Below are 20,394 nucleotides of genomic sequence, written 5' to 3'. Positions count from 1 at the left end.
AGTTACAGGCTGAACGAAAGCGAGAGGGTAAACTGGCACAGTCGGAACACTATTCTTCATTTCTACCCAACTTAGAAATGTTCTGTTGCTGTCGTACGATCACCTCCTTTCCTCCCCCACCCCACCCCCCGCCGCCCCCACCACTTTCTAATGTAGTAAAATAAATTTCTTTCGCAACGTCGCCGTAACTTTGCGAAAGAAACTTCGACGAACTGCAAAAAAACAAAACCATTCATTCCGCAGAGTGTTCAAATAAAACTATTTCTGTTTGGACAGAAAACGTCTTTGGTTCTCGGGCCAGTAGAATTAGGTTTGATCACTAAATCCATCTATTCAATGTCCCCAGTAAATATTTATTTACTTTACAAAAGCTAAATAAATGGAAAACTGTTCGCCTCTTTGACACAGTCTGACCCCCGGAGAGATGTAACATTTTTTTTTGAAACACTGGATTTATTTTAATACGTTAAAAAAAAAGAGTAGCAAAAACACACAAAAAGAATATTTGCAAAGATATTTCAGGACAACCCATGTTGTAGAATCACGCGAGCAATTGGAGAACAGAAAGAGAGAGGACGCGAGCTTGTTGCAAAATAAATATTAACTTTTCCGTTCACATTTTGAATAAATATATATTTGTGGCCTCTCGCTGAGTTATATTTACACCAACGTGCCTCTGAATGAGAAGGCTTTGAAGAGTTTGTCTAAGTTTATGAAACAAACATAAATAAATTGGCTCTATCAGTCAGTTGCCGGGTATTCTTACCCCCCTACCCTCACCCCCCGCCCACTCATCCACCCACACACCTTACACAGTAGAGGGTATAATTTGAAGAATGTCACCGTTAAATGGGAAAGGCCCGTTGCTCAATGCAACTTATCATTCCACCAAGAGACATTTTTCAGTTTTCCCATGCTTATTAAATTAAAACCGTGAATTTGTTATATTCCAGTTTACATTAGTTATGCTGTGGCTCAGCAGTGGTGCTGGGTTTACAAAAATAATAGTAACGATCCTTGCATTTATATAGAGCCTGATCACACGTCTTCGAGACGTCTCAAAGCGCTTCACAGAATATACGGTAAAGGGAATTGACTGTACGTTTTGTGAGCGAAACGCGACAGCCAAATGCGCACAGCAGTGTCCCACAAACAGTCGTGGATTGAGTGACCAAATTATTATTTTTTAAGGGATTATAACGGGTGGAAAAGCAATCCGCCAATCAACTAACAACCGGGTTCCTACTTACTGCTGGTTATACAGAAGTGTGTGGAGTAAGGAAACTTGCCCAATGTTTCGCCCCGCCCGGGAGTTGAACCCAGGTCCTCTCACTTGCGAGGCGAGTGCTCTAACCACTGAGCTCCAGGGCTCCACATCAAGAATTGAACATGCTTCCTGGGTTACAAGCATTGCTTTTTTTTGTCCACTCTCTGCAACTCCAGGGCAAAGTATCCGAGGTCACTGCGGTTGGCATTAAAGGGACTAAACGTGCCATGTAGAATTTGAACGAAGCCTTTCTCACAAGTACAGTCACTCTCGCATCACGGATTCCTGTCAAACAGACCTCAAGTTTCTAGAATGTGTACTTTTCAGCAGGAGAGAGAAAAATTGCACTAGGAACCCAAGGCAAATCCTTTCAAATAGGTTAAGGGTTGAAGAATAGCCATAAAAGCTTGCAGCATTTTTCTTTCAAAGACATGGACAATAGTGAGGAATGTTTCTTAATGCTATGGAGATCTGAGCGGAATGTATCAGCAATGCACTTGACTCTGGACATTTATTATTTTATTGTCAGCACTGTGGTCTGACACATGAGAAAAGCCATCCATTACTGTGCTTAAGAATATCCACGTCATCCACCCATACATGGAAATTCCCCCCCTTCTATATAGTGAAAAGAAATGAGCCACCAATGCACCTCAGCCGAATAAAATACAAAATTACACTTGTATTGGGGCTAATCTGTTTCATGAATGTTTCATTGCAAATAACATTTCACTAAAAATAGTTAATAACAAGTCTGATCACTTCTTGCTGAAAAGCCTGAAAACCTTTCACAGGAAATGTAATTTAAAATAATAATAATAATTTGGTCACACAATCCACGACTGTTTGTGGGACGCTGCTGCGCGCGATTGGCTGCCGTGTTTTGCCCACCAATTACACAGTCACTCCACTTTATATTATATTCTGTGAAGCGTTTTGAGATGTCTCGAAGACATGAAAAGCGCTATATCAATCAAATGCAGGGATTATTATGATTGTTATTATTTTATGTAAAGTGTGGTGACTGTGGATTTGCCCTTTGAACAATAACTCAGCGTAAATCGTGTAATAAAACATGATTCTGTCCATTCCAGTCAACCCTTGTTACATGTCAAAGTAAAGATGAAATCCTTCTCTGAATCAAATTATGAAAAATACCCAAATGATTCAATTTGGGGATAATGGGGCTTAAAGTGCTGTCAGATCTCATTAGAGTTATTGGAAATGTGCGGCTTCCACATTGACAGCTTGTTACCTTGCGACATTTTGGCAGGGGCACTATTTCCTAAAAATAGGTTTTTTTTTTAGTTAAAAAAACAAATGTTCCGCTTCCTGCGAGTCATGTGAAAGTTGGAGTCCCGAGTGCAGTCCTGACATTTGCCCTCAAGTTTCCCAGTGCGAGAGTGCAGAATCTCCATATTTTATTCACCTGTCTGTGAATTCCCAGGCCAACGTCAGAAGCAAAGGCCAATTTACTGCAAAGACCATGTATTTAACTCTTAAACTTGCGTGGCTCCTTTTCAAAAACGTAATTGACCCAATGTTCATTGATGACACCGTGTGTCATTGAAGCCAATCCTGCTTCACGTACCTGTAAATATTATATATGTATATATAAAATAATATTCCTTGCATTTGATATAGCACCTTATCATATGTTTGAGACGTCTCAAAGCGCTTCACAGGATATACTGTAAAGTGAATTGACAGTATATTTTGTGAACAAAATCCATACTTTGTAATATTTTGTGATATATATATATACACTTGTGTATAATAATTACCCCCACACAAAAACACACACACACACGCAAGCTCTTCCAGTGAGATTATCTGGATAACAAATCAGGAGTGGGAACCCTGGCTGGTTTAATCAAAATAGACCACTGACCCTCAGTGCCAAGGTTCAAATATCATTAATGGACACATTGGCGCCTGCAGAACTCTATCCAGGTAGAAGGATAAAAGAATCAAAAAGCCTCCAAGACAGTGGACAAAAACTGGATGAAAGCAAAAGTAGTAGGAGCGAAACCGATTCTATATTTAGCGCAGTGGATGGCGAACTAGGTGGACCTTGGTCTTCTTTTGCCTTGCAAATTCTTATGTTCTTATGATTCCTGGTGCTTCCACTGCTAATTATATTCTCGACATCCTCTTAAGGAAACGCACCCAAGTTGGGAAGAGAATTTATCTGACCGAGACCCTGCTGTAACCCCGTTTCCTCCAGGAATTACTGGAGGTTGGTCGGACAGATTACACGGTGACATTCAACCTGTTCTGACAAGAGTGAAGAATATCCAGGGCGCACAGGGTTAAACAAAATTAAAGGCAAAGTCCAAAAAGCATTGCAGAAGAGCCAGTCTTTTATCACCTCTGAGACTGGAGTTGGATCGAGTCCAAACAGATGGAATAAAGATTTTCCTGCTAGGAAGCCATGAGGAATTGGAGAATCTCAGGACAGTTCCAGCACTCAGGAATCCAGAGGAAAAACTTGCACCCCAAATTTAGCACTAAAGCTGCAACCTCTCTCGGACATCTCAGGCATCCAGGCTGCAGTGGTTGAAAAGTGAATCACTCACTGCTGCAGTTAGGGATGTGTTTTTGCTGAGTTTTAATAAAAAGTCCAGCTGTATTGCAAGCAAAACATACAGGCAGCTCTGTTTTGCCTCCGACATGTGGCTTAAGGAGAGCTTAGTTAGATCACAGGGTTAAAAGTGCATTTCATGGCAATGTCATTCGTCATATTGACTCGCACGTACACGCAAGCAAATGCTAATTCCTGACAATGTTGCTGGTCGGTTGGCAGATCGCTTTACCAGGGGTGGTAATCCCATCAAAAATATATCTTTTTTTAAAAAAAGGGACGAATGGTGATTTGGTCACTCAAACCACGGCTGTTTGTGGGACGCTGCTGTGCGCAATTTTCGCCCACAAGATACACAGTTGATTCACTTCACAGTATTTTCTATGAAGCGCTTTGAGACGTCTAGAAGACGTGATAAGGCGCTGTATCAAATGCAAGGATTATTATTATTATTATTAAGGTATCATCTATTAACTCTCACAGAAAAAGATGATTGGTGGCCACAAATCAAGCGTGGTTCTGTGGAATTCGGAACCCGTTAAATTTATTCAAGATAGCAGGAGAGGAGAAGAGAATAAAATCCTTAAAAATACGGCCTTTTAAGATACTGTGGTTTCCTTGAAGCAGAAAATCTACGGGTCTGAGTGAGTTTCAAAATCAATCTGTGTTGTTTTAAGGCCGAGTTTCTCTGGTCCTTCCTGACAAAAGTTTGAAAAGCGTTCGGAGTATCTCCTCACTCTGCCCCCACCCCCCCACACCTGTTAAAGATCCCAAGTCGAAGGAGTTTCTGGAGTTTCAATCCTAATTCCCAATGGATGCGATTCCACAGCCCCCAAAAATGCCTTCACATTTGACCCAGTAATTCAGCGATTTTGCTGGGAAAGCAATAAGAGAGAGAGAGAACAGGAAATGGGGATGTCTCACTGGAACAGGAGGAGATGTTTTGCGGAACTAAAGGTTGTCAGGGGGAGGAATAGGGCAATTAAGGGAGGGAGGGAGGAGTGGGGCGAGGTGACAGCAAGCACAATCAAAAAGGATGGTCTTTAAGGAGGGATTTGAAAGTGGGGAGGGAGAAAGTTCCAGAGTTTTAAGAGTTTCAGAGTTTTGGGGGTAGACCACTAGGTTCAGTATAAAGGAATGAGTTAAGCTACTAGGAAATAACCTCATTCAAAACTTTCTTTCCACCCCCCTCTTCCCCCTTGTATCTTATGGAATCACTACAGTGAGAGAGTGAGATCTAACGAGAGTAGGACAAGAAACAAAAAGTAAAACTGCTTCAAATGCAGCATTCCTGAAATTATAAATTCTATGCCGGATTCCATTCCTCCATCTTCATTTCTGTCCCGTCGCCTTCACAGCCCTCCACAGCTTTCCTTCTGACCTGCTAACCCTATGTCAACCTGCCCACTCCCTCTGCTCAGCAGGCTCCGGCCATTTCCACAACCCCCGCCCGCCCTACCCTACCATCGGCAGTCGGGCCTTCAGCCTATCTGCACCCCACTCTTTGGAACTCCATCCTACAGTCCCTTCGCCTCGCTTCCTCACCTCCTTCAAGGCACGGCTCAAGACCCTCCTTTTCGACCGCGCCTTTGGCCACCCTCCTACCCTCCCTGCCCTCCACCTCTTCTGAGCCAAACCCCCAGCTCGGGTCCAAATCCCTGACTGTCCAGCACCTTCACTTTACTGGGTGACAGTGGAACCAGGGTGACAGCAATGAATCAACTAGTCAATGGAGTTATTGACAGGTGTGACCTAACAGGCTAACATGTTTATGTCCCACTCCATGTTCTGACAACCTAATGTGTGTTCAGCTTCAGCCACAACCTGTGTTGATTAGATCAATGCTGAGTAAGATTACAGATCACAGTTTTCACCCCATATTCTTCAGCCCAATTCAGAGCAATTGCTCAGCCTTAGGTAATCTAGAAGCACTACTGCAGGATATTTGTAAAATCAATTTATTGGTCTGAATGGACATTTTACTGAAGAAGTCAGTACATTTTTATTCAGATAAGTACCTACTTGACAATCTCAATAAAAAGCAGACCTCGACTCAATAATTGGACCCGTGAATAATGTGCTGTTGGAAAATGTTATCAAATCTATGGAATTACAGCAGAACCAAGGTATGCATAAAACTGTCTGGACAAAGATCTTTGGAATACCTTTTCAGCTTACTCAAGATAAAAGACGTAACAAAGTGTTTTGTTCCATTCGATTTCTTTTCAAATATTATAAACCTGTGACAAGGCTTACAATGCGGCCTCAGAAATCATGTTGCAGCCCACCGTGGCAAAGGTTTGCTAAATGGTAGAGCTTTACAATATTTTTACAGTATTGTAATATTTTTTTATAGCATTGCAGCAACAACATGGACCGTACACATTGAAAGTTTCTAGTTCAAGAATGAAAATGACACAGTGGCTCAGTCTGGTTACATAAGCTGGGACAAGATTTCCGTCATGAGCATTAGGATCAAGTAAAGTCCAACACTGTAAAAGTCAGCCTGGCCCAGTTGGCAGCACTTTTGCGTCAAAATCAGAAAGGTTTGGGTTCTGGCCCCACCTCGGGACTTTGAACTCAAACAGTGTAGGCTGACACTCCAATGGAGACCAGGAGTGAGACCTTGTATCTGTGACAAGATACACAGTCACTACACTTTACGTATATTCCGTGAAGCGCTTTGAGACATCTCGAAGATGTGGTAAAGGCTCAAATGCGAGGATTATTATTATTGTCGTAAGTGCCGCCTTCGGATAAGACGTTCAGCTACGGCACTGTTTGAAATAAGAAGGGAGTTATCCCGGTATCTCAGGCAACAATCCTCCAAATAACAAAATATTCATTCACTTCACGGCTGTTTGTGGGACTTTGCGGTGTTCACATTGGCTGCCGTGTTCACCAGCAGTCACTACACTTTGCAGTATATCTGTTACAAATGGCTAATTCCTACATAATGGGAAGAAGGTTTGGGTTGGGTAAATTCAGAGTCATTTTGATGGAGCAAATAAATTCCCTAGGGTAGGAATTGCAATATTTCAGATAAGACTATGTTACATGTGATAAAACTCACCACATCAGGTGTTGAAGAAGAAAAGATTAATTTTAATACAAAAGATCAGATGTTATATACTGTAAAGTGTAGTGACTGTGTATTTTGTGAGAGAAAGGCTGCAGCCAATTGCGCACGGCAGAAAAAATTCCATATCAACTGCGGGATGTTAGAATACAAAATCAGCCGCGGAATTATTATTATTATTATTATTATTTATTTACTTACTTGTTTATTTATTTATTTATTTGTTTGTTTGTTTGCTTGTGCCTTTCCCCCCTCACTGGCCCGGGTTATAATTCAAACGAACAGCCAAGGCACGGGTCGAAGTTTGTCGCGACAAGAGGTCGGGTGGCACAACGCGCTCTGCGTTTGGCTGAAGAAAAGTTTGAAGAGAGATTCGTAAAGCGCTTTCCTTGTGAAAAGGACTTCTCCACTGCTCGCTGGCTGGCAGTGGTCATGTGTCAAGACTCTGCACGCCCCAGCTAATAATGCCTTGTCATCCGCTGACAGAATTACACGCTCACAACGGTTTCACATGTCACAAGTAATTGGACTCATTGCTCATCATATTGAAGTTGTCAGGACTTTCTTACAGCCGTAATTTGTGCGAGTTGATCTCACCTTTGCCAATCACTAGTCTGTGCCCCCTTCACCTTTCCCCCTGTGTTTTCAGCGCGGGGACGAGTGTGATCTCTTGACAGGGGTGGCGCTGGTCGTTTAAGCAACGCAATTGTTTGCCTCCATCAGTCGGTGTTGAGTGCTCGCTCAGCCGGCACCCTCAAGAGAGAGAGAGAGAGAGAGAGAGAGAGAGGGAGGGTGGGGGGTTTCTGCATTGAGCAGTGTTGCCCTAGAACACGGAACCTCCCTGACTCCGGCAAGTTGGGGTGGGGGTGGGGGGGTGGGGGGGCATATTGCTTTTAAAACTACCTTTTTAAAAAAAAAACACGCATAAAGTTCATCCGCTTTTGTTAAAGCGGGATCAGCCCTGAACGAGAATATCGCGTGCCCTATTAAACGGTGCTTCCCTTGGATACACTACGCACGGGATCTCGCAGGAGTTTAAAGCAATGACAATGATGAGTTATGGCAAGTCTTTCGCGAGTGGGAAAGATCCATAATTCACAAGTGTCAGCGGCACGAGTGACTTATGATGGTCATTTGCACAAATTTAAAAACTCGCGGAAGCTGCTGTCTCGAGAGCGAGCCAGCGAAAGGGCCTGTACAATCTACATAGTCAAGCTGAGCAGAATTATACCAGTAACTGTTAAGTAAAAGCCCTTTGCAAAGCGACTTAAAATAGCACTGCTGATATGACGGGGTGTGAATTAAAAGACCTGTGGGCAACACTCAGAGGACACATGGAATCGTTTTAAATGCGCTGTGCTGGCCCAGAGATTTCTAGGATTTGAGGGATAGGAAACCCCATGGGGGGGGGCGATCTGAGGCACACACTATAAATCGTGTAGGATTTGCGGTAAGTGGATTGGTGCCCGTATCCAGCAGTTGATCAACGAAACACCTATTTTCATCAGCAGAAAATCAGCGAGAGTTTTTGAAAAGTTTCCTATTTAGTGTAAAATTCATACTTCTCTCCCTTTTCTACACGGGAGTATTGTGACCTTTGTGCTCTATACGTTTTAAAGCCAATCTATCAACGTCCGATCTATTGGGGAAACAAGAGATTTATGTCTCAGCGACACTCTTGACTCTGTGTCAGAAGGCTGTGGGTTCAAGCCCCCCCGCTAGTACTTAGAGCTCACAGTCTTGGCTGACACTCCATGCAATGCTGGGGGAGCTCTGTAATGTCAGTGATGCCGTCCTGTGGGTGCCACCGGCTTCCCATCACACGGAGGATACAGTTCAAGATCCCGGTCCTCACCTTCAAAGCCCTGCACGGTCTTGCTACCCCCGACCTCTGCCACCTCCTAACCCCCTACCACCCTGCTCGCTCCCTCTGCTCAGCGGGCTCCGGCCTGCTTCATGTCCCGCGCCTCTCTCGCCCCACTGGCAGACGAGCCTTCTGCCCCCACCCTCTGCAATTCCATCCCGCAGTTCTTCCACCTCACCCCCTCCCTCACCACCTTCAAGACTTGTCTCAAGACCCTCCTCTTCGACCGTGCTTTTGATCTCCCTGCTTCCCCTCCCGTCCTCCACCCTCCCTGACCCCGAACCCCAGCTCGGGTCCAAAATTGTCTGCCCAGCGCCTTGTGACGTCCTCCTGACGTGAACGACGCTTTGCACGTGAATTTTGTTGTTGTTGAGACGTGAAAGCGAGGTCCCATCTGCCTGGTCAGGTGGACGTCAAAGATCCTATGACACTATTCAAAAAGAGAAGGGAGTTTATCTCCCCAGATAAAATTGGTCAATCACATTGTGGCTGCTCATACGACATTGCTGTGCACAAACCGGCCACCACAATCACCTCGAAAAAACACACAGTGGTTACACTTTACAGTGAATGGCGTGAAGCGTAGGGAGGAACTTCCTTCTCTTTTCAAACTCTGCCATGAGATCTTTAACGTCCCAATTCTGACACTCCAGCACTAGGCTATGAACTCATAAAGTCCCAACGTGGAGCTTGAACCCACAACCTTCTGACTCGTAGATGAGAGTCCTACCAACTGAGCCAAGGCTGACACTTTCTATGTTGGTCGCAAGAGCTCACAATAAAAGTCCAGAACAAATTGCGTTTCCTGCAGTAAATAAAGCCTACAGCAGTGACGCCTTCTCTTTTTAGGCTTTCGAATGTAGTGCGTCCTCCTCAAAAATCATCCCTAACCTGAACATTAAGAGCTGGCAGGACTAGTTTTGCAGCTAACAGCTTACAATGAAAGAGATCATGTGCACTAGTCATGCCTGTAATGCCTGTGCATTAGAGCTCCGGTCACATAATCAGCAGCTGTGGACACCAATTAATGTCAGTTCCCAAAGCTAGATATTAATTCATATGTCAGAGACGTTTGTCACCAGAAATACATCATTAAAAAAAACTCCTCCCACCTAATGAGCCAGTGCCCAAAAGGTTCCTTTGTTTATAATAGGTGACGTTAAGGGAGATCTTTATAAAAAAAGAGTGAAAGCAATCATTTTGATCAGAAGTTAGATGGCGTTAAGGATACTATCATCGCCTGGTATTGATGAGGTAAACACCTGGTGACAAAAGGGCACTGGGCAGCCATTTTCAAACCTTGAGGCCATTTGTACGACAGTGAAGAGCTTTGAGACGTCTCGAAGACGTGATAAGGCACCATATCAAATGCAAGGATTAGTATTATTATTATTATCCTCTTCTTCTCTCGAGTTCCCAAGGGTTGGTGTGACTTATTTCCGGTTATTGGAAGGAATGGGACCTCCTTTTGCGAGACTCAATTTCCTTATCAAGGAATCCAGTTAAAAAAATATCGGAGATTAGACCTCCAAAAACAGCATCAGTTTACATATTACATTTTCCTTAACACGAGCGTAGATTCATGGAAAGTTTACTGCGCAGGAAGTCTGTGTTGATGCTAGCTTTCTGCACCAGAACCATCTACTCTAATTCTATTCCCCATGTCCTTTGATATTACGTTTCTTCATGTATTTATCAATTTCCCTTTCGACCTCATATGTCGAAGTATAAGACACCAGGGAGAAACCTCCTTCTCTTTTCAGGTAGTGCCATGGGACCTTTAACATTCCACCTGAACAGGCAGACAGGACCTCAGTTTAACATCTCATCCATAAGATTATAAGAAGTTGCTGGTAAATGAAGACCAAGGTCCATCGAGTTCGCCTTCCACCATCCTGGCAGTCGCTTGACACACGTTGTGTTCAAACTATCTATTGTACCTATCCCCAGATATTATTTTCGAGCAGAAATCAATCTCATTTGTTCTTGAAAGGATGAAATTGTGAAAGGATGAAACGATACGCAATTTCATAAACTGAAGGCAAGAAAGGTGCAACCAGGCTCTAGAATGATGTAATATACATCAATAGTGTTATCTCCCACTAATTAGCTGCTGGCCATCGATACGCTAACATTTACACAACAGATGCTGCTCCTGCCAATTACACAGTTGGAGTTGGAGGTTTGCCACTGTGAAAACAAAAGCCCAACTCAATAATGCTACAAAATGCTTCCTAAACTTCAAGCATGTATAAAACAACAACAAACAACAAATGGAGCAGTTTAAAGAGCGGCTTGATGCTGTGATGGGAGAACAGAAGGGTGGATATTCTAGAGGGGAGAGACCAGATGGGCCAAAGGGTCTTCTTGATCCAAGGCCATCTTGTGAAGCGATCAGTCAACTCATCGGATCGTGTCCGCGCCCGAATTATTCAATGAGATCTCTGACCTCGTGCAAGGGGTTGGACGAGATAGGTGTATTAGAGTAGTAGATTTACCATTCGGCCCATCGTGCCTGTTCCAGCTCTTCGAAACAACTGTCCAACTAGTCGCATTCCCCCGCTCTTTCCCTATAGCCTTGGAATTCTTTTCTTTTCAAGTAAATAGCCAATTTCCTTTTGAAACTTATTATCAAATCTACTTCCACCACCCTTGCATTCCATATATCATTACATACCTCGATATATGTAATGAATAACCCACGCAAAAGGATAAGCTTTTAATTACCATGGACCACTTAAAAAGTTTCAGGACTCTACTTCATATTTGTTTAAACTTTTAAGGACCAGTGGTCTTTTCTACTTAAACAAATGGGTTTCCCCGTGATATTATTGTTGGAGATTGATGCACCCTGAAAATAATGCAGTACATCTGGGCTGGTAGAGCAGCTGGGCAGTGAAGCACTGTCCATCTGTCTTTGTCTTTCAACTCCAGCTCGGAGACGAACAAATCTACACTTCCTCACAGCCGTTAAGTATTCAGTTCCCTGTGAACGAGAGCACAATGCAGAAAGCTGCTCACAGTTCAGCACGACTTGTTCCCACGAGCCAAGTTCTCTGGAGTCGATGTCCCAGGATAAGCATCAAACTAAACGTGAACTTCTAATGTTGGGAATCATCGTGGCTTGCTGGAAGGTTCCTACGCTGTGCTGAACGCACGTGTACACTGCCAAGTTTCTACAGATGTGCAGCTGCATAACAATTCTACATCCAAATGCACTTTAAAAGATGTGTTGTCTCCAATAAAACGATAGATCAGATTCAGCGGCTTATCACGTCGGGAGGATGTCTCAAAGCGCTTCACAGGGTATTCGGTGAAATGGAGTCACTGTGTATTTGTAGGCAAACGCAGCAGCACAAACTCGCACAGCATTGACCCACAAACAACAGCAACAACAAAGTTGCATTTGTAAAAGTGCCTTTCACGTTGGGAGGACGTCCCAAGGCGCGGACAGACAGAGTTAAGGACCCGAGCTGGGGTCGGGGTGGGGGAGAGTGGAGGGCAGGGGGGAGATAGAAAGCATGGTCGAAGAGAAGGGTCTTGAGGTGGGTCTTGAAGGTGGCGAGGGAGCGGGTGAGACTGAGGGACTGCGGGATGGAGCTTTAGAAGGTGGGGGCAGAGTGGTCGAAGGTCCACCTGCCAACAATGGGGCAAGCGAGGCGGGGGCCGTGAGCAGGCTGGAGCCCACTGAGCGGAGGGAGCGAATAGGATGGTAAGGGATTGGGAGGTCGGAGAGGTCGGGGGGAGCAAGACCGTGGAGGGATTTGAAGGTGAGGACCAGAACATTGAACTGTATCCTCTGTGTGATGGGAAGCCAGTGGGGTCGGGAGAGGATGGGGGTAAATAGCAACCTTTATTTGTGGGATTGTTGGCCAGGACAATGGTGAGAGAAATTCCCTTCTCTTTTTGAACAGCGTTGCAGGATCTTTAACATCCACCTGAACAGGCAGACGGGACCTCGGATTAAAGTCTCATCCAAAGGGACGGCACATTCGACAAGACAATGTCATCCTCCACACTGGGAAGCTATACCCAGTGGTAGTGAAGGCAGTGACAAGACGATGTAGATACAAGATAGTCATGAGAAGAGCTCAAGGAGAGTTTGGGAGAATGTTTCTCACTCAGAGAGTTATTGGGCCATAGAAAGCCCAGCCAAGTAAGGTGATGGAGGCATAGTCTGTTGGTGGGTTTCAAGAGAGAAACAGACAGAAACAGAAAAAGAGTGAAAGGCAAAGGTTAGTAAAGTTTACGGGGATAGAGCAAGGCAAGGGATTAAACAGACAGTTTGCTCTGATGTTTCGTAACAGATGAAATGTTTGTCACACGTGCCATTGAGCCACATTTTAACCCCCGTAAGCTCCCATTTCAGTTCAACCTGGTACATGCTTCACTGCGCAAAGAGCTGAACAGTGGAACCAGAGGGCACTGCCTGGGATTGAAGGGGGATGAATTCACAACAAATCTGCGGAAACACTACTTCGGCGAGCGAGTGGTAAACTTCAAGCTAGAAAATAATATCTGGGGATAGATACAGTATATAGTTTGGCACACGACATGTCAAGCGCCATCCAGGATGGTGAAAGGTGAACTAGATGGACCAGCAAATCCTTGTGTCCTTAAAGACATTTACAAACAAATTAACTTCAATGTTTGTGAAGTAAGTCCTGATAAAATCTACTTTGAACAAAAGCAAGACATTTCTGTTAAAAAAAAACCTCACAGGTTCAATCGAACTTTCAGCTGCAACACAATTCAAGAGTAAACTTAAATAGAAGAGAACTCCCAATCGTATGGGACACCCTTACAGCGATGTAAGGGTCAGGAATGATTGTGTGCTTGAAATAGCTTCAAATAACATTTTACAAATCCTTGAAGAGACCTCAGAGGCACATGGACAGTTAAGAATATTTGGGCTTTGAATTCCTCAGGCTATAGTTTTCAGAAATTGTAAGCAAGCATAAAATCAAAATGTTTGAACTTCCTTCCCGAAAATCCGTAATAATAATAAGATAACAATGTAAGAAACGGAATTCTTAATTTTGACATAGCTTTAAGCGCTCCGAGACGCTACGCTGTAACGGAGGGCGCTAGATAAGTGCACATTGTTGTTGCTACTATAACCCTATTTCCATCAGGAGGACGTCTCAAAGCACGGTAAAGTGTAGTGACTGTATATTTTGCAGACAAACACAGCAGCCAGTTTCCGAAGTGCAATATCTCAGACGGCCGAGGAGCAACTTGGCAGACGGGAGCTTGGTTTAACATCTCATCTGAAGGACTGCACATCCAACAATGCAGCACATCCCCAGCACGACAAAGGAGTGAGAGCCTACACTGTATAAGAGTTTGAGGTCCTGACTTGGGGCTCGAACCCATAATCTTCTAACTCCGAGTGCTCCCAACTGAGCTGGACTGACCCATGATATTGGTGAGCAAATGGTTTCTATTTTGGACTGGGCCATGGACCAAAAGCATTGGAAAAGGCACTATGGAATATTACTGGATTAGGAAATAATTTAACGTGGTCACTCGGAAAGAAGGACCCATTTCATCCTCTGGCACGATTCTCACTTTCATTCTTTCATTCACTTTTTTTCTTCTTCAGTGCTCACGCTCGCACTCGCTCAACCATTAGCAAACAGTTCCAGGGGAACACGCAACACATGGAAAGCATTTCTTTTCGACACACTTTATTAAGGATAACGCAGGAAATTCTGGTTTTGTATTTTCTTTGGGTGGGGTGGGAGAAGGCACAAACACAAAGGGTGACAGCCTTCAAAGGGTTAGTCACAACAACTCTTTCTGGCAACACCAACAGGCAATTGAGAAACACAGTTCTTCGTTTTCCAAAAGAAATTACAGCTGATTCCCTGTCAACTTCCTCCTCCACCCCACCAACCCCGCCAACAAAAAAAATACTCTTGTAGTAGGATAAAAGATTACTGAAAAGTAAGCAACTCTTTGCTGGCAGTCTTACGGTGACTTCAGTGTGAATAGATTAGAGCAAAGGACTTTTAATTAGCTGTAAGGCTCACGTTTAAAACATAAAGTCACTTTTCTGCACGTATAAAATTGGAATTGACCACTGATGTGTAGACAGACAAGTGACTTCTGATTAGCTGAATCTAAAACATACTTTAGAGCAGAATAGAGACATAAATCAGTGTTTGAAACTGCCATTTAGTGTTAACTTGTCCAAAGATTGGAAATTATTGGCTTCCCAATGAAAAGCACATGTTGTGTCCCGTATCTGGGGAATAATAATGAAGTGAGACGGAAGTTCTCCAGTTCTACATTGCCCTCTCTCTCTCCTCTTTATTTCCCATTGAAAAATAATTACTGTAATACATGAGGGAATGTTTCTGTCATGCTGCCGATAACTGCGGCCACATTTGCTCTTCATGAGCTCCTTCAAGTCCCTCGTGAGCAAACTGTATGATTTATGATGGAAATAGTTGGCAAATTGTGATGTCCATCGTGACTGATGACACCTTTTGGACCGTTTTGCTGATCACATACGAGTTAACATTCCTGGCAGTGTTTACAATTGATGAGCTGTTAGGGGAGCTGCTGTTGTGTGAAGTGTTTTTTAATAGTTTCAGTGTGCGTTGGTGTTCCTTGAAGTGAGATGGCCAGGTTCCCAATAAGGTGACTTGAGCTAGAGTAATGCCAACTAAATCAGCTCGGAGAAGTATACAGATTGGCTTAGAGAGATTAAAAAGAAAGGCGGTTTGCGGGTTTCAATGCAAACTGATCGGGTGGTCAAGGAGCCCCCACAAAAAAAACAGAAATAAAACAAGGTACACAGGCAATGAGTAGAATGCAATAATAACGTAAGAATTTGTAGGCGAAACAAAAAACATCCAGTTCATCTTCCACCATCCTGGCAGTCACTTGTCATGCCATGTCCCAAACTATATACTGTATCTATCCCCAGAATTTATTTTCCAGCAGAAAACAATCTCATTTGTTCTTGAAACAAACAATATTTTCTGCCTCCACCGTCTGTCTGTCTCCCTAGGGAGCCTGTTCCATAAGTTTACTGCTCGTCACTGGAGTAGTGCTCCCGCAGTTTGTTCTGAATTTACCCCCTTCAATCGTGTCGTCTGGTTCTACTGTTCAGTACCAGATACAACAGCTTATCCTGGTCTACATTATCTATTCCCTTCAGAATCTTAAAGACCCCAATCATATCGTAATCAAATGATCATCATCCTTACATTCCATAACCACACCAGGAAGACATTTCAAAGCAGTTGAAAGGCTATACCGTAAAGTGTAGTGACATCGTATGTATCTCACTGTAATCAATGAATCATTAAGAAAACAGGTTTAGAGCGCGGATGGAAGTTTGCCCTGGTGCTAAGTTTCACCACTGGAAGTTTCTGCTCTGTAAAAGGTCATTGAGAAAGCATCCGGGGTACTATGCTATGTCATCAAGTCACTGCCAACTCTACTACCCTTACAGCAAAAAGAAAAAAAACTTTAGAAATGCCGTTCTCTTTAGAAATGTGTCAAGAAACACTGTTATTTTGAAAGAGTCCCATTTTGTCAGTGTTAAGTCGCTTGAAGCAAAACAAAAGGTCGACAAACAGCGAGTGCCTTATTACTGCGATAAATATTGATTTTGTACTTGTGCGTTGCTAAAGGCTCTTTGTAAAGACAGATGCAATATCAATTGCAATGAGGCTTGGGGAAGTGAAGAACGTGAAGGGTTACCAGGCTGACTATTCTGGTCTGAGTATGTGATTGACAATGATTGATGAGTTTACCTTGGATTGCTGCCAGTGCCATAGTTTCCATCCAAAGGCATCTTTCTGTTGCGTCCACAAGTGGGTGTTCTTCCTGTCTCAAGAAGCACCTGTCCCAGTTTCAAAAGACAAGGTAATTTCTCTCTCCCTGAGGTCCGAGCCAACAATCCCCCAGAGAAAAACCTGCAATTCACTTCATGGCGGTTTGCGGGATACAGTTGTGTGCGAATCATTTGCCTACAAAATGCACTCACTGTATTTTAATGTAAATTCCTGTGAAGTGTTTTGAAATGTTGTGATGACCTGATGAGGCTCTATATCAAATGCAAGGATTATTATTTATTATTGTCGCTAACTGGAGGGTGTCTGTCTTCAGGCGTCTGCCGCAGAGCTGGACACCATTTGTCTCCATGGCAATCCAAGAGTCAGCCCAGCTGTGCCAGACCAATAGGTATAATAATAATCCTTGCATATCATATAGCGCCCTATCACGACTTTGAGACGTCCCAAAGCTCTTCACATAACATGCTGTAAAGTGAATTACTTACTGCCGGGTAAACAGAGACGTGTGGAGTGAGGAAACTTGCCCAATGTTTCGCCCTGCCCGGGAATCGAACCCAGGTCCTCTCACTTGCGAAGCGAGGGCTCTAACCACTGAGCAACAGGACTCCTGAGCCATCGTCCCCAACTAACATTAAAGTCACACATTCTGACTTGAGAACCAACTATTGAGAGGGTGAAATTGAGCCTAAGTGCTAGTTTCCTGGTGACAATGAGGGAGGGCAGTGTAAACAGGGCAAATCCATAGTTGCCAAGCACTGTCGAGCCACTATTTGCAGCAACTCTGCAGTACAGTCGCGGAAAGAAAAAAAAACACATAAACAGCATGGCCAGTTTCCTCTTAGTGAGTCACTAAATCCATCACCTCTTCCGAGACTGCTACCTAATTGCAGTAATTTAGCAAGGAAACACGACAGGATGGATTATTCAGTAACTGGGAAAGACAGTGCTGAAATCTCAGTAGTAAAGCAGGTGACAGGTTAGTCGACTCAAATCAGGCATCACAGTGTGCAAGAAGTTGCCTAATGATGATGGAATGGGTTCATGTGAACGGAGTTCTGAGCCACACAGCAACGTGTTTCACTTCAGACAATGTGAGCTCTCATTGTTAGATATCGTGTTCGCTGAAGTTTTGATACCAATAATAATCCTAACATTTGATACAGTGCCTTATCACGTCTTCGAGACGTCTCAAAGCGCTTCATAGGATGCACTGTAAAAGGGAATTGACCGTATATTTTGTGGGCGAAACGCGGCAGCCGATTGCACACGGCAGCGTCCCACAAACAGTCGTGGATTTCTCTTTTGAGGGATTATTACCGCCGGAAAGCGATCCGCCAATCGACTGACAAGCGGGTTCCTACTTACTGCTGGGTAAACGGAGGCGTGTGGAGTAAGGAAACTCGCTTAAGGTTTCTCCGTACCCGGGAATCGAGTCCATAAAATCGTTCATCTGTTTCCAAGTTTTTCTCCTCCCGTTTTTTGAACGCCAGTTGTAAAAAGCACAGAACATGTGAAAGAGGAGAACGCGGGGCCAGGCTGTACAGGAAATCATCTGGCAAAAGCAGGCAAGGTGGTAGCTATATAATTATCAGCACATAAAATACAAATTAATTAAAAATAAAGTTTTACACTTCAATTCTGTTCATCTTTTTCCACCCCCGCCCACCCCATCTTCCATTTAAAATGTCACTTGTTTCAACCAAATCAATAGTTATAATGAATATTTATTTTATTATTTTTATTATAATCCTTGCATTTGATATCGTGCCTTTCATGTCTGGAGGAATATGAGCTCAAATTGCAGGCTATAATGTTTTATTCACTTACAGAGAACACCTTCTCGAGCAGAATTTCAGAAAAACGCTGGCAGCAACTCATGAGCAGATCTTGGAATATTATTAATAATTATTATTAAGTATTAATTAATATTAATAATCCCTCCATTTGACCCTCAGCACATTGTCGAGATGTCTCAAAGCTCTCACAGAATATACTGTAAAGTAGATCGACTGTATAGTTTGTGGGCAAAACATGGCATCCAATTGCGCACAGCAGTGTCCCTCAAACAGTCGCAAATTGAGTGACCAAATTCTTCTTATTTTTTGTTTGTTTTTGAAGGGATTATTACCAATTATTACCGGAAAGGTGATCCGCCAACCGACTAACAACCGGGTTCCTACTTACTGCTGGGTAAACAGAGGCGTGTGGAGTAAGGAAACTTGCCCAACATTTCGCCCTGCCCGGGAATTAAACCTGGGTCCACTCGCTTGCGAGGCGAGTGCTCCAACCACTGAGCTACAGTGGCTCTTCGCTAAACCAAATGCAAGTATTATTAATAATAAATAAATAATAATAAAGTGCGTGCGGGACCTGAATGGGAAAGATGATCTGACCACTCCCTGGTTTAAAATAAAGCGCATCAGAGAGTCTTTCATTGAATTAAATTGGCCTTGTTCCCTATTTATGAATAATCGTGTTTGATCTTCATACAGATTAAACGCTGTGCGGGAAGTGAAATTATTAATCACATCAACAGAATAAAAAGAAGATCTTAAACCTTTCGCGTAATTTTAAAGGACCACCGTCATCGGGGAATTCGGGCTCGCAAGGCATAAATTCCTGATTGTAAAAACAAACCCACCTGCCCAGTAGTGTTTAACACAGGGGTAGAGTGTTGAGTTAGCCAGAATCTTTTCAATAGCACCATTTATAATTTTTTTAAAAAAAAAATAAAATCCTCAACAGAGCGCTCTTCACACAGAGTGCAGGCTGAAGCAAGAGAAATAGCGTTTACTTTAAAAAGGGGAAGGCCGGCTAGATCTGCTGTCATGTGAGGCGTCACTGGAGGCAAACCTCTCTGGGCTGTTCCAAGCTAACACCATAAATCGCTCGTCTCCCGACAGGGAAGGCTTTTAATCCATCACGTTTAGGGGAGAAGTGAAAGAAAAATGTACGTGCGTCTTACTTCCCTCCCCCCTTCGCCTCCCCTCCCTCCCTCCCTCCAGAGTTGAATCCATTCTCAATACGCCGTAAAGCAAATACTATTTTTCTTTCTTTATAAATAAGAGCCTCGCATTCTTTCCTGGCTACTCAGTTTGCAACCAAAAATGGCGGACGTGAATGCGGAGGTTGGGTGGAGGCCTCTTTTAGGAGTATCTGGTGTAAGATTGACAAGGCCCCCGTTTCTCCCCGAGGTTGGGAAGTTGGACGGGTGCCATCAGGGGTCACGGTGAAGGCTGCCTGGAGATGTCACCTATAATGAAGCGGATTCTTATTTTACAACCAGTCCCCTCCACAGGCCCTCCATGGGGCCACTTGTTTTTTTTTTTGCAGCAGCATCTTAATACAGTCCAGGTGCTCAGGCCAAGTGAGGTGAGCGTGTCTGATGAAAACAGCGCTTAAAAAATAAAATAAAACGTGCAGCAGGAACGACGTTATAGTTTGGTGCTCCTTCCATTCACGTCACCAAAACCGTCACACTTTATCCGAGTTTTTTCTTGAATTGTTAAACTCAGTTTAACCAGATTAATAAAATAATAATAATAATGTCGCTCAATCCACGACTGTCTGTGGGACACTGCTGTGCTCAATGGGCTCCCGTGTTTCGCCCACAAAATATACAAATTAGTATTATTATTAATGAGACACAGAGAGAACGCCATTATGCCTTAACGTTTTGCAGGTTTTCATGACCAGTTTCCATGCAGTTTGCAGTGAAGGGGCGGGGAGGGAGCGGGGAGAGAGGGGGGGTACAGGGGTGGGGGAGGAAGTATAGAGGACATAATA

Source organism: Callorhinchus milii, unplaced genomic scaffold (genome assembly GCF_018977255.1).
Source record: "Callorhinchus milii isolate IMCB2004 unplaced genomic scaffold, IMCB_Cmil_1.0 Scaffold7, whole genome shotgun sequence".
Lineage (NCBI taxonomy): Eukaryota > Metazoa > Chordata > Chondrichthyes > Chimaeriformes > Callorhinchidae > Callorhinchus > Callorhinchus milii.
This window is presented reverse-complemented; position numbering follows the sequence as displayed.